The sequence below is a fragment of the Megascapheus bottae genome, chromosome 4 (assembly GCF_031878675.1).
Source record: "Megascapheus bottae isolate mThoBot1 chromosome 4, mThoBot2.hap1, whole genome shotgun sequence".
Lineage (NCBI taxonomy): Eukaryota > Metazoa > Chordata > Mammalia > Rodentia > Geomyidae > Megascapheus > Megascapheus bottae.
In genome coordinates, this window is record NC_143512.1 from 82,426,319 (window position 1) to 82,436,987 (window position 10,669).

Here is a 10,669-nt window from a genome sequence, read left to right on the forward strand (position 1 = left end):
ACACACCACTGTCTCCCGGCCTTTCTAAGTGCCCTCCCAGCTGGGGCACAGTTTTTCCACGTGCCCTTGACCTCCGAAGAACTCACTTCTAGGGTCCTGTTAAAATCAACTCCACTGAAAATGTTTCGACTCTTGAGTAGAGAGCCCTTTTTGAGATTAGATGTCCATAAGAGCACGTCAGTGCAAGACAAGGAGAAGGAAGAAGCTCCAGAGAAAGAATTACTTACTGAGCTACAGCTGACCCTCAGTGCCATGAAGCAGAAGAGAAACAAGCACTCATTACCAAGCAGACAAGCTTGCTGTTGATTCCATATGATGATACTTTTAAATAGAAAATGCAACAGCACATAGAAAGTTCTCCAAAGTGCAACTTCCACCGCTAAAACATTAGGAATTCGTGAAAGGCTGAGTTGTTATACTTCGCTTTATTGGACTTTTGAAATCATGGAAATATACCATCTGGTTCTTCTCTCTACTAGAGATCTTATGGAGAGGGTAACATTTGTCAACCCTTCCCCAGTTATCAAGTTCAGCAGGTAAGAAGACAGCTGCTACATCTGTTGCCACAATATCAGTCCTGCCTAGGAAACTACTATATGTATTACAGAGCAAACCCCCCACATACCTCCACTTCCCCATCTGACCTTCCCCTCTCTGGATGCATCCCTTCCACACATGGCCCCAGCTCTGCAGGAGCTCCCACTTAAGTCATCTCCCACTTAAACATTCAAAGATCACCAAGACCAAAGTAGGTAGAATGTGTACAGAAAGAAGAGGAATGAATTTGAAGTCTACTGTTCTGAACTTGGGTCCAATTCAACAACAGTTTGTAAGAAATGTCACAAGACGTTTAGCTTGTGTGAACAGTACTGTGCGAACCTTGCAGTGTTTCTGGTTGGTTCAGGTAATAAGAGACATGCTCATATTTTGTGAATTGAAATCATTTTCAGAATCTTCATGACAACCCATACTAGCATACACATTCCCGGCAATGATCTGATTTTTTTTCCTCACCCTGCTCAAAGCACAGGCTCTGAAGTAAAATTACCAGGGTTCCAGTTCTATCTCCCATACTCATTAGCTTTGCAATTTTGAGAACTAAGTGAACCTTTCTGATCCTCAGTTTCCCCATTTAAAAGATGGATTCTCACTTTGGGGATTATTGTCAAAATCTAAATTATTTAAATAAGCTGACATAACAGTATGAAAGCTAATAAAAATCCATTATCTCCCCATCTTTACTAACATCTCCATCGTCATCACCACCATCACCACCATAACCATCATCACCATCACCATCATCATCATCGTCACCATCATCACCATCATCATCATCATCACCATCATAACCATCATCATCATCATCATCACCATCATCATCACCATCATCATCATCACCATCATCATCATCACCATCATCATCATCATCATCATCATCACCATCATTATCACCATCATCATCATTATCATCACCATCACCATCGTCACCATCATCACCATCATCATCACCATCATCATCACCATCATCACCATCATCATCATTATCACCATCATAACCATCATCATCATCATCATCACCATCATCATCATCATCATCATTATCATCACATCATCATCATCATCACCATCATCATTACCATCATCATCACCATCGTCATCATCATCATCGTCACCATCATCATCATCATCATCTTCATCATCATCATCATCATCATCACCATCATCATCACCATCATCATTATCATCACAACATCATTATATCATGATATCGTCATCATCACCATCACCACCATCATCATCACAACCATTGTAAGAATCACAACCACCACCATCATCATCATCTTCGTCATCATCACCACCACCACCACCATCATCATCACAACTGTTATCACCATCACCACCACTATTTTCATCAGCACTAATATTACTAATACTGCACCATTTTTCCAAGAGAGATTTCTTTGATATGGCTCCTTTAGATCTACCAAATGATATCATAAAAATTCCTATTCTGTCCCCATCAACATGAAATAGCTGGCAAGAAAATTACATGTCATTGTTAATCAGGGATTATTATGAAAAAATAGCTCTCTAGAATGAGAGAAATCTGCTGTGCTACAGTAGTAACCAGGAAATGGCAGCTCGTCAGTGTAGCTCACCGTCTGAAGCTGGATATGTGTGAGAGAGAGGAAGGACTCTGCGCTGTCACTGCCTCTCCTGGGGGCTGGCGGATAGCATCCCATCCCACATCCACACCCAGCCCCCCATCCACCTGCCTATCACCTGCTGTGAAGTTTCACTTGCTCCCCCATGGCGTTTCCCTAGTTCTTCCTTGTCTTGTGATGGTCTCTGACACCTTTGCCTCTGTGCACGTTGTGTGGAAAGCTGGAGCTCAGTGTTATGCAGAACAGGTAACAGACAAACCCAGCCAAGGCCCTCCTGCCAGAGGCCGCATCCATCACGGGCCTGATGGTTTCTGGACTCCTGTTCCCCTTGGCATTTCCCTCCCAGGCACACCACACATTCCTGTACACGTGCTTCACTTCCGCCACCAAGTCTAAGAGCGCTGGGCAGTGCCTGCCATTGTGAAGCAAGGGGGATTTCAACAGAGGGGAGATGGATGGATTTCTGGGAAGGAGATGGCCTAGTTTGATCGCAGAATTGGGGCTTCTATGCAATTAACAAGATGTTGAGTGTGAAAACTGCTCCAATAAATAATCAGGACCCCTGAGTAACCATGGCAAAGGTGGAACTAACGCAGCTTGCTGCAGATAGCAAGAGCAATGATCATCACAGAATCCTGCAGGTGGGAGTGAGGGAAACACTGCACACACAACAGTCTCCAACTTCCTAGATTGCCTAGAATGAGGGATGGGTGCATCCAAGACAAGCAAGTGCAGAGATTCTTTTTCCTTCTGGTTATGTAGTTGGACCGCCAGAAAGCACCTTTCTTGCCTCCGATCTTTATATGAGGAGCTCTGCCACACAAAACATGCTAAACATGCTAATACCTAGGTCTCTAGAGAGAGGATTCATGATTCACATATCCTTGATGGTTTTAAGATTCCAAAAATTCAATGAAATGCTTTGTGTCTGGGTTTTAAAATAAGTCTAAAAAAAATCAAGACTGGCACAATAGCTATTTCAAAATAACCAACCCAAATATCAAAAGCCGACTCCCTGCTCAAGAATTTGTACATCTTTCTTTTGCCTAAATTTCAAAAAGAAGATGAGAAAGAGTTAAAGCAATCTGGCTGGAATCCATGAAATATATTGCAGAGACAATGCTTTCCAGGTACTTTGCTGCACAGAATGGAGGAAACCCCTCTTCTGGGGTGGAAGGGGGCAGGGTGGGGAGTGCAGCCCTATTATGACTTAGCATCAATTACTCCTCACTAGTAGGTACAGGTATTTATCTAGAGGTTGGAAATGAACAAGTTGAGTAAACCATCCAGGCTCCAAACAAGGAGGAAGAAAGCTAGCAAGCATTCAAGATTAATTTATCCTGCAAAGGAGCGAGCCCAGCCTGCTCCCTAGCCAGATCCGAGTGTCTCAGACGCTGACTCCTGAATCCAGTTTCATGCGCTGTGCCATCCTGTCATGGCATTGCTGTGTGCAGACTGGGCTCGACCCAGGGAGAGCCTCCACGTTTCAGAGTCTGTGACTGACTGTGCATAAGTCGTGGCATTTCTCCTGGGGAGCTGGGTCCTCGGATTTTTCCAGTGCTTTATGATCCAGGAACGTTAGAGAATTTCTGTAATGTTGCTCAACACTAGCCTTTTCCTGAAGGCTAGTGTTCTTATCAGTCATAAGAAAATTCCTGCAAGGGACCTAGCCCAAGAGAGAGCCTGGCCATTTGCTTGTCATTCATCTTCTCAGCTTAAAATCGGTTATTATACATGCCAGTACTGAGTCCATGAATAATAATAGATTCTCTCTCTCTCTCTCTCTCTCTCTCTCTCTCTCTCTCTCTCTCTCTCTCTCTCTCTCTCTCTCTCTCCAACTTATCTATTAATCTATTTTTGGCGGTACTAGGGTTTGAAATCAGGGCCTTGTGTTTGTTAGGAAAAACCACCACTTGGTCCCCACTACCAGCTCAATTTTGTATCCTTACGTTTCAATGGCCCAAATAAGCCAGGATCACAGTCCTTTAGTTTATGCGTTCCTATCACAGAGAGGAAGGATAGGAGCATGCCACCGAGTCCAGCTTTTACTGGTTGAGACGAGCGTCTCCTAAGCGTTTTCCCAACTGGCCTCAAACCAAGATCTTCCTCAACTCCGCCTGTGGAGTAGCTAGACTTCTAGGCCAGCACCACTGTAGCCAGCTGTTTTCTTTATTTGGTATATAAACCTGTTTCTAAAACCATGTGTTTCGAGGTTTTTCTGCTTGAAGAAATTTTGATTAAAATAAATTTTCTACAATATTTAAATTAGCATCTGTTAGTTGTAGAAGTTTTTTTTTTCGTTTTTGACATGGCCATACCTGCAGATTCACCCCCTCTATCATTCCTCCTCATCTCTTTTTTTAACTTACATTTTATTGTAAAGGTGATGAACAGAGGAGTTACAGTTACGTAAGTAAGGTGGGGAATGTATTTCTTCTTGAAGTGTTACTCTCCTCATTTACTCCCACTTCTCCCCCGACCCTTTGCCCCTCAAGTTGTAAAATTCATTTCCAACATACTGTCTAGTGAGAATCACTGTGGCATTGGTCCATTTTTTACACCCATGCTCCTGTGACTCCCTTCCCTTCCCCAAATCAGATAAACACATGTAAGACAAAGGGTACGGAAATCAAAGACAGTGACACCAAGGGATAAGACAAGGGGATGTGGTCCACATACACAGTGGAATTCCATTCTCCCTCACCTATTTCCAAACCAACCTCAACAGGCTTCCGTGTTCCATTTTCACGTGTGTACTTAGAATACTTTGACCCTCCTTCACATTCTCTGTCCCCTCCCGACCCACTAATGCAGACACACTAAACAGGGCCTATTCCATATTCCAGTCATGTGTTTTCTTAAACAAAATGCTCAAGCTGCACAACACATTTTTGAGTGTGAGTAGAGTACCAAAGAGATGAGAGGGAAACCAGAAGCTGCCAGTGGCTCACACCCGTACCAAGTTAATCAGTAGGCTGAGATCTAAGGATGACAGTTCAAAACCAGCCTGAGCATTGGGAGGGAGTAGGGGGACAGAAAGAGGGCAAAAACATAAAAAAGGAGTATCAATGTTTAAGAAGTAATACACCCACTACCCACTACAGTTACCCGTAACTGTAACCCCTCTATACATTACCCCGACAATAAAATACAATAAAAAAATAGAAAGTTTATGAGACTCTTCTCCAAACTCTTATCTCCAATTAACCACCAGAAAACCTAGAAGTAAAGCAGTGGCTCAAGTGTAAAGTGCTAGCCTTGAGAAAAAAAACTATCTCAGGGATAATAGCCAGGCCCTGAATTCAAACCCTCAGACTGGCATAGAAGGAAGGGAGAAGAGAGAGAAAGAAAGATAAAGGAGAGGGAGGGAGGGAAAGAAGGAGAGAGAGGGAGGGAGAATCCCAAAATTTCCTAGAATACCATGAAAATGGAAACATGACATCCAGAAGCTTTGAGACAGAGCAAAAACCATTTATACATATGAGCACCTGCATCAATAAAAAAATTATTGTTAAAATAAATTAATTTAAGCGAGATCCCACATTAATACCCCAATGATTCCTCACAATTTTTTTGCCAGGCCTGGGGCTTGAACTCAGATCCTGGGCACTGTCCTCGAGCTTTCCTTCAAACCAATGCTCTACCCCTTGAACCATAGCACCAGGCCTTTCCTGTGTATGTGGTACTGTGGAATTCAAACAAGGGCTTCACGCATGCGAGGTGAGCACTCTACCATTAGGGCCGCACTCCCAGCCCCTCCCCACAATTTTTTTTAATCATAAGAACAAGCAAGGAATGGGGTGGCTCACAGCTGTAACCCTTCTAATTAAGAAAGCTGACAGCTAAGGATCCTGGTCCAAATCAAATGGGGCCAAAATATCCCTGAGATGCCTATCTCAAATAAGTAGGAAAACAAGTTCAAAGCACAGGTGTAGTTCAAGTGGTAGAGTTCCAGGCTTGAGAAATAAAGGTAAGGGACAGTATGAGTCCTTGACTTTGAGTCCCATCACCTAAAAAAAAGGAAAGAAGAAACTCAAAATCATCAGGGAAAGGTAAATAGCAAAGATTAGGGAAACAATCTATAAAATAGACTAAAATAGCTATACAAAGGTTCTATAAAACCGAGAGGCAATTCTCAAAAAAAAAGTAAAAAGAAATTAACAAACTTTTAGACAGTCTGATCAAAAAAAGAGCAATCACTCAGATAAATAAATAAAGGATAGCACAACAAATACACGAAAATCCATGTGGTAATATTTTGCAAGCCTTTACCCATAGTCAAAGAAACTGGAAAAAAAATGAGTTAAACTAGATGCATTCTTCAATGACATTGATCTACCAGAATTGAGGCCAGAGATATAAACCATATAAACAGATCTATGACAAGTAATGGCATTGAAACACAGATAAACTATCTCCCAGCAAAGAAAAATCCAGGTCCTGATGAATTCATAGCTGAGTTCTCCAATATCTTTGAGGTAGAACCAAATACATATCAATCTTTTCCAAAACAGAGTGAGATGATTACCAAACTGTCTATGAAACCACATTGCATCCATTCAGAATCAGAAAGCAACTCAACAAAACCAAGAGAGCCCTGAAGACCACTCTGATGAACACAGCTGCAAAAATCCTCCATAAAATGCTTACTAACTAAATTCAAAAGCATGTCAGAACAATGTGTATATTGTGATCAAGCTGGTTTCATTTAAGTATGCAAGGTTGGTTCATCATACACAAATCAATTTGACAGACTTCAACATTCTTTCATGATTTAAAAGAAATGCTCTGGAGAAGCTGGGAATAGTAGAAATGTACATAATAAAGGCAATATATGACAAACATCAATCATATTAAATTTGGGAAAACTGAAACCATGTCCTCTTAAATCAGGAACCAGGTAAAGGTTTCTATTCTCTACACACCCTCTGAATATATCACTGGAATGCCTATACAGATAAGATGAGAGAAAGAAACAAAAGGGATCCAAATATAGAAGGGAAAAGTCAAATTATGCCTATTTGCCAATAATATCCTACATCTAACCAAAGACCACATATTTTCCCACACATACCGATATATAGATGTTAGACCTAATGTGTATATGAACAATCTGACTAAAGTATAGTATATGCTTGTGTGAGATACCATGATGACAGCCCTTTGAAAATTTAATAAAAAAATAATGCTTAAGATCTTCACTAACCATAAAACAGACAAAGGCCTATATCTAAAATATATCAACAGCTCAAAAATTTGAATCACTCCAAAATTAATCAAATAAACACCATCCCATTAAAAGATGGGCCAAAGACTTAAAGAGAGTCTTCTCTGAAGAAGAAGAAATAAGAATGGCCTATAGACACATGAAGAAATGCTCCACATCTCTGGCCATAAAAGAAATGAAAATCAAAACAACTCTGAGATTCTACCTCACTCCAGTTAGAATGGTCATTATCAAGAAATCTAATAACAACAGATGCTGGTAGAGATATGGCCAGGAGGGATCAATACTACACTGTTGGTGGGAGTGCAAACTTGTTCAACCACTATGGGAAGCAGTATGACAGTTCCTCAAAAGACTAAATATAGAGCTCCCCTATGACCCAGCAATTCTACTACTTAGCATTTACCCAATCATCCAGAAACAAGGACATACTAAATCCACTAGCACAACAATGTGCATTGCAGCACTATTTACCATAGCAAAGATATGGAACCAACCCAGATGTCTTTCAGTTGATGAGTAGATCAACAAGATCTGGTATTTATACACAATGGAATTCTATGCTGCTGTCAGAAAGAACTACATCGCCCCATTTGTAAGGAAATGGAAAGACTTAGAAAAATCATATTAAGTGAAGTAAGCCAGACTCAAAGGAACAGCTCAATGGTTTCCCTCATTTGCCATAATTAGTATAAACCTTGGACTCTCCTAATAGAGGTTTACCATAGGGCAAAACCTAGATACATAAGGCCATATAGGATGAGACTAAATGAAAGGATCTCCAGGATATAGAAACAAGAGCCTTATAATGTGTGATTGTTGTTCTTAATGTACTATGTTATTTCTCATCTCTTTTGTTGTCCCTTGGTTATCTCATATTGTTACAGTATTTCACCTGGTTATCTGATATATTGTATATATGATTATTTGTTTATTTGAAATAGGATAGGGAAGGGTGAAAACAAAATGAGAGGAGGAGGTAGGGGGAGGCAAATGGGTACAAAAGCAAGAGAAGGGGTATCAATGTTTGTGAAGTAATGCACCTTCCGTCTGGAGAATATAATGTAACCCTTCTATTAATTATAATAGAAATATAATAAAAATTAAAAAGGGCCAGGAGTTTTGGCTAGTGGTAGAGTGCTTGCCTAGCACGCACAAAGACCGGGGTTCGATTCCTCAGTACCACATACATAGAAAAAGCTGGAAGTGGTGAAGTGGCTCAATTGGCAGAGTGCTAACCTTGAGAAAAGCCCAAGGTCAGTGCTGCGGCCCTAAGTTCAAGCCCCATGACTAGCAAAAAATAATAATAATAATAATGCTCTAAGGGGGGATATAAACTAAGATCCATTGCTTTTATAAACTGCTTTGCTGATTGGCAATTACTTTGTATGACTACTTAAAGATAATTTTTTAAAAAGAGTAATAGGAATTGACATTTTTCTTGTCTGATTGTAACCATTAGTGGAAGGGGGAAGCAAATGAGGAGGGGGAAAGTGAGGATGTCTATGGACAAAAATCACTTTATTTGCCCATAGGAAAACTGAACTTGACAATTTGATGTGTTTGTTTTGGGAAGTATGAAGGAAAGGAGAGAATGATCAATAAATACTATATACATAAATGGATATATTAAACTGAACTCTGCACAGTTAACTGACATCAATAAAAGGAAGAAAAAAAGAAAAAAGACAGGTAATAAAATAACACAGAGGTTGAAACATACCAGAAAATGATAGCTCCAAGAGAAGGTGTAACTAAAAAAAATGTAATTGAAACAATTACAACAATCATGGGAGGAAGTAATTCTGACTGAGGGAATTCAGTGAGTAATAACAACTCAGTTATATTTCTTAAAGTTCATGATACCTGTGTATGCTTTTGAAAATAGTAAAATAGAAAATCAAATATGCAGAGGAAAAGTGTTCAAAAAAGCAAAACCAATTAAGTTGTCATTCTCTGTTATGAAATAATAATTTCCTGTTTTTGAAATGTTCTTTTGTTGAGTTTCTTTGACAACTGGTAAGACTGCAGGAAAAAGGAAACTATTGTGGCCTGTTAGTTTTTTACACCATGTTCTATTCTTCCTTAAATATTTTGGGCAGAAGTTCTCTTACTAACTCTACTCACAAGGATTAACTTTTCAGGTTTATGTGAATACTGTCTTGTCAATTATTAACCCCCCAGTGCATCCTCACTCCATTTGAGAATGCTTTGCCCTCCAACATGAGAGTACACGCAGCCTTAGCAAAGGCATAAAATGTTCCAGCTCACCGAGCCAATGGGCTGCAACTTGGCTTCCATATTAAAACAGTTTGCTCCTCTGAGACAATTGAGCTGTCTCTTGCCAACTCTGGAATTCCTCATTTAAAGAAGACATTGTGTTATGGCCATCAGGCTAAAAATAAATCAGTCCATTTCAGAAACAGTGCGTGCTACATTCTTGGAGAATCTGTGGAATCAGTGAAGACATCCAGTGCTCCTCATCTTATGTTGTGAAAGATGGAGTGCGGTATCTCTACATGCCCTCTTCTGGAGGGAGAAGGACCTGGCCTCAGCATGCACTGTGGAAATCCCTGCGGGAAGGTGACTCCCCAGTGCAATTGTTTGAACTGAGTCTCCCCTCCCGCTGTCAGAGAAGCCTGAGAGCTCCTCGTCTCTCTGGAGTCCTGACATTGCCCACCTAGCGCTGTTCAAGTCTGGCTTTCGCTCACTGCTGGTCCCCAGTCTTGCCACACAGACAGACACCAGGCAGGGGCACTCTAGGCAAATTCCTGCGTCCCGGTGTGGGCCCCCAGCCAGCTCTGCTCCTGGACCACGTGCTCCGAGCTTCAGCAATGGCCATTCCCATATCACTGACTGACGCAGTTTCTTCTCGTTCTGAGGCAGATCTCAACCGACCGTCATCACTGGAGCCACACTGGAGTAAGGAAGCCCCTCCTGGGGACTTTGCTGGCCCGAAGCAGTATGACCTCAGGCCCTAGGGCTACTTGATCACTGCCATCTGCCCCAACTTCTCCACCCATCTGTCACTTCAACTCGAGGAAAGCCGGAAGGCCCAGGGAAAGCGGCGGCCGGCACTCAGGAGGAGAGCAGTTAGACAAGCAGTCAGATGTCCAGAGGCTCTTCTCGGGGAGCTCCAGATGGTGCTCGCGTGGGCATCCACTCAACACCCTGCACTGACTGACACACTCACCTCATCCTCACCGCCACCCGTGCCCTCCCTGTGCACATGGCCACACCATCAGTGCTTACTGAGTCGCTGACACACCTCTACCCT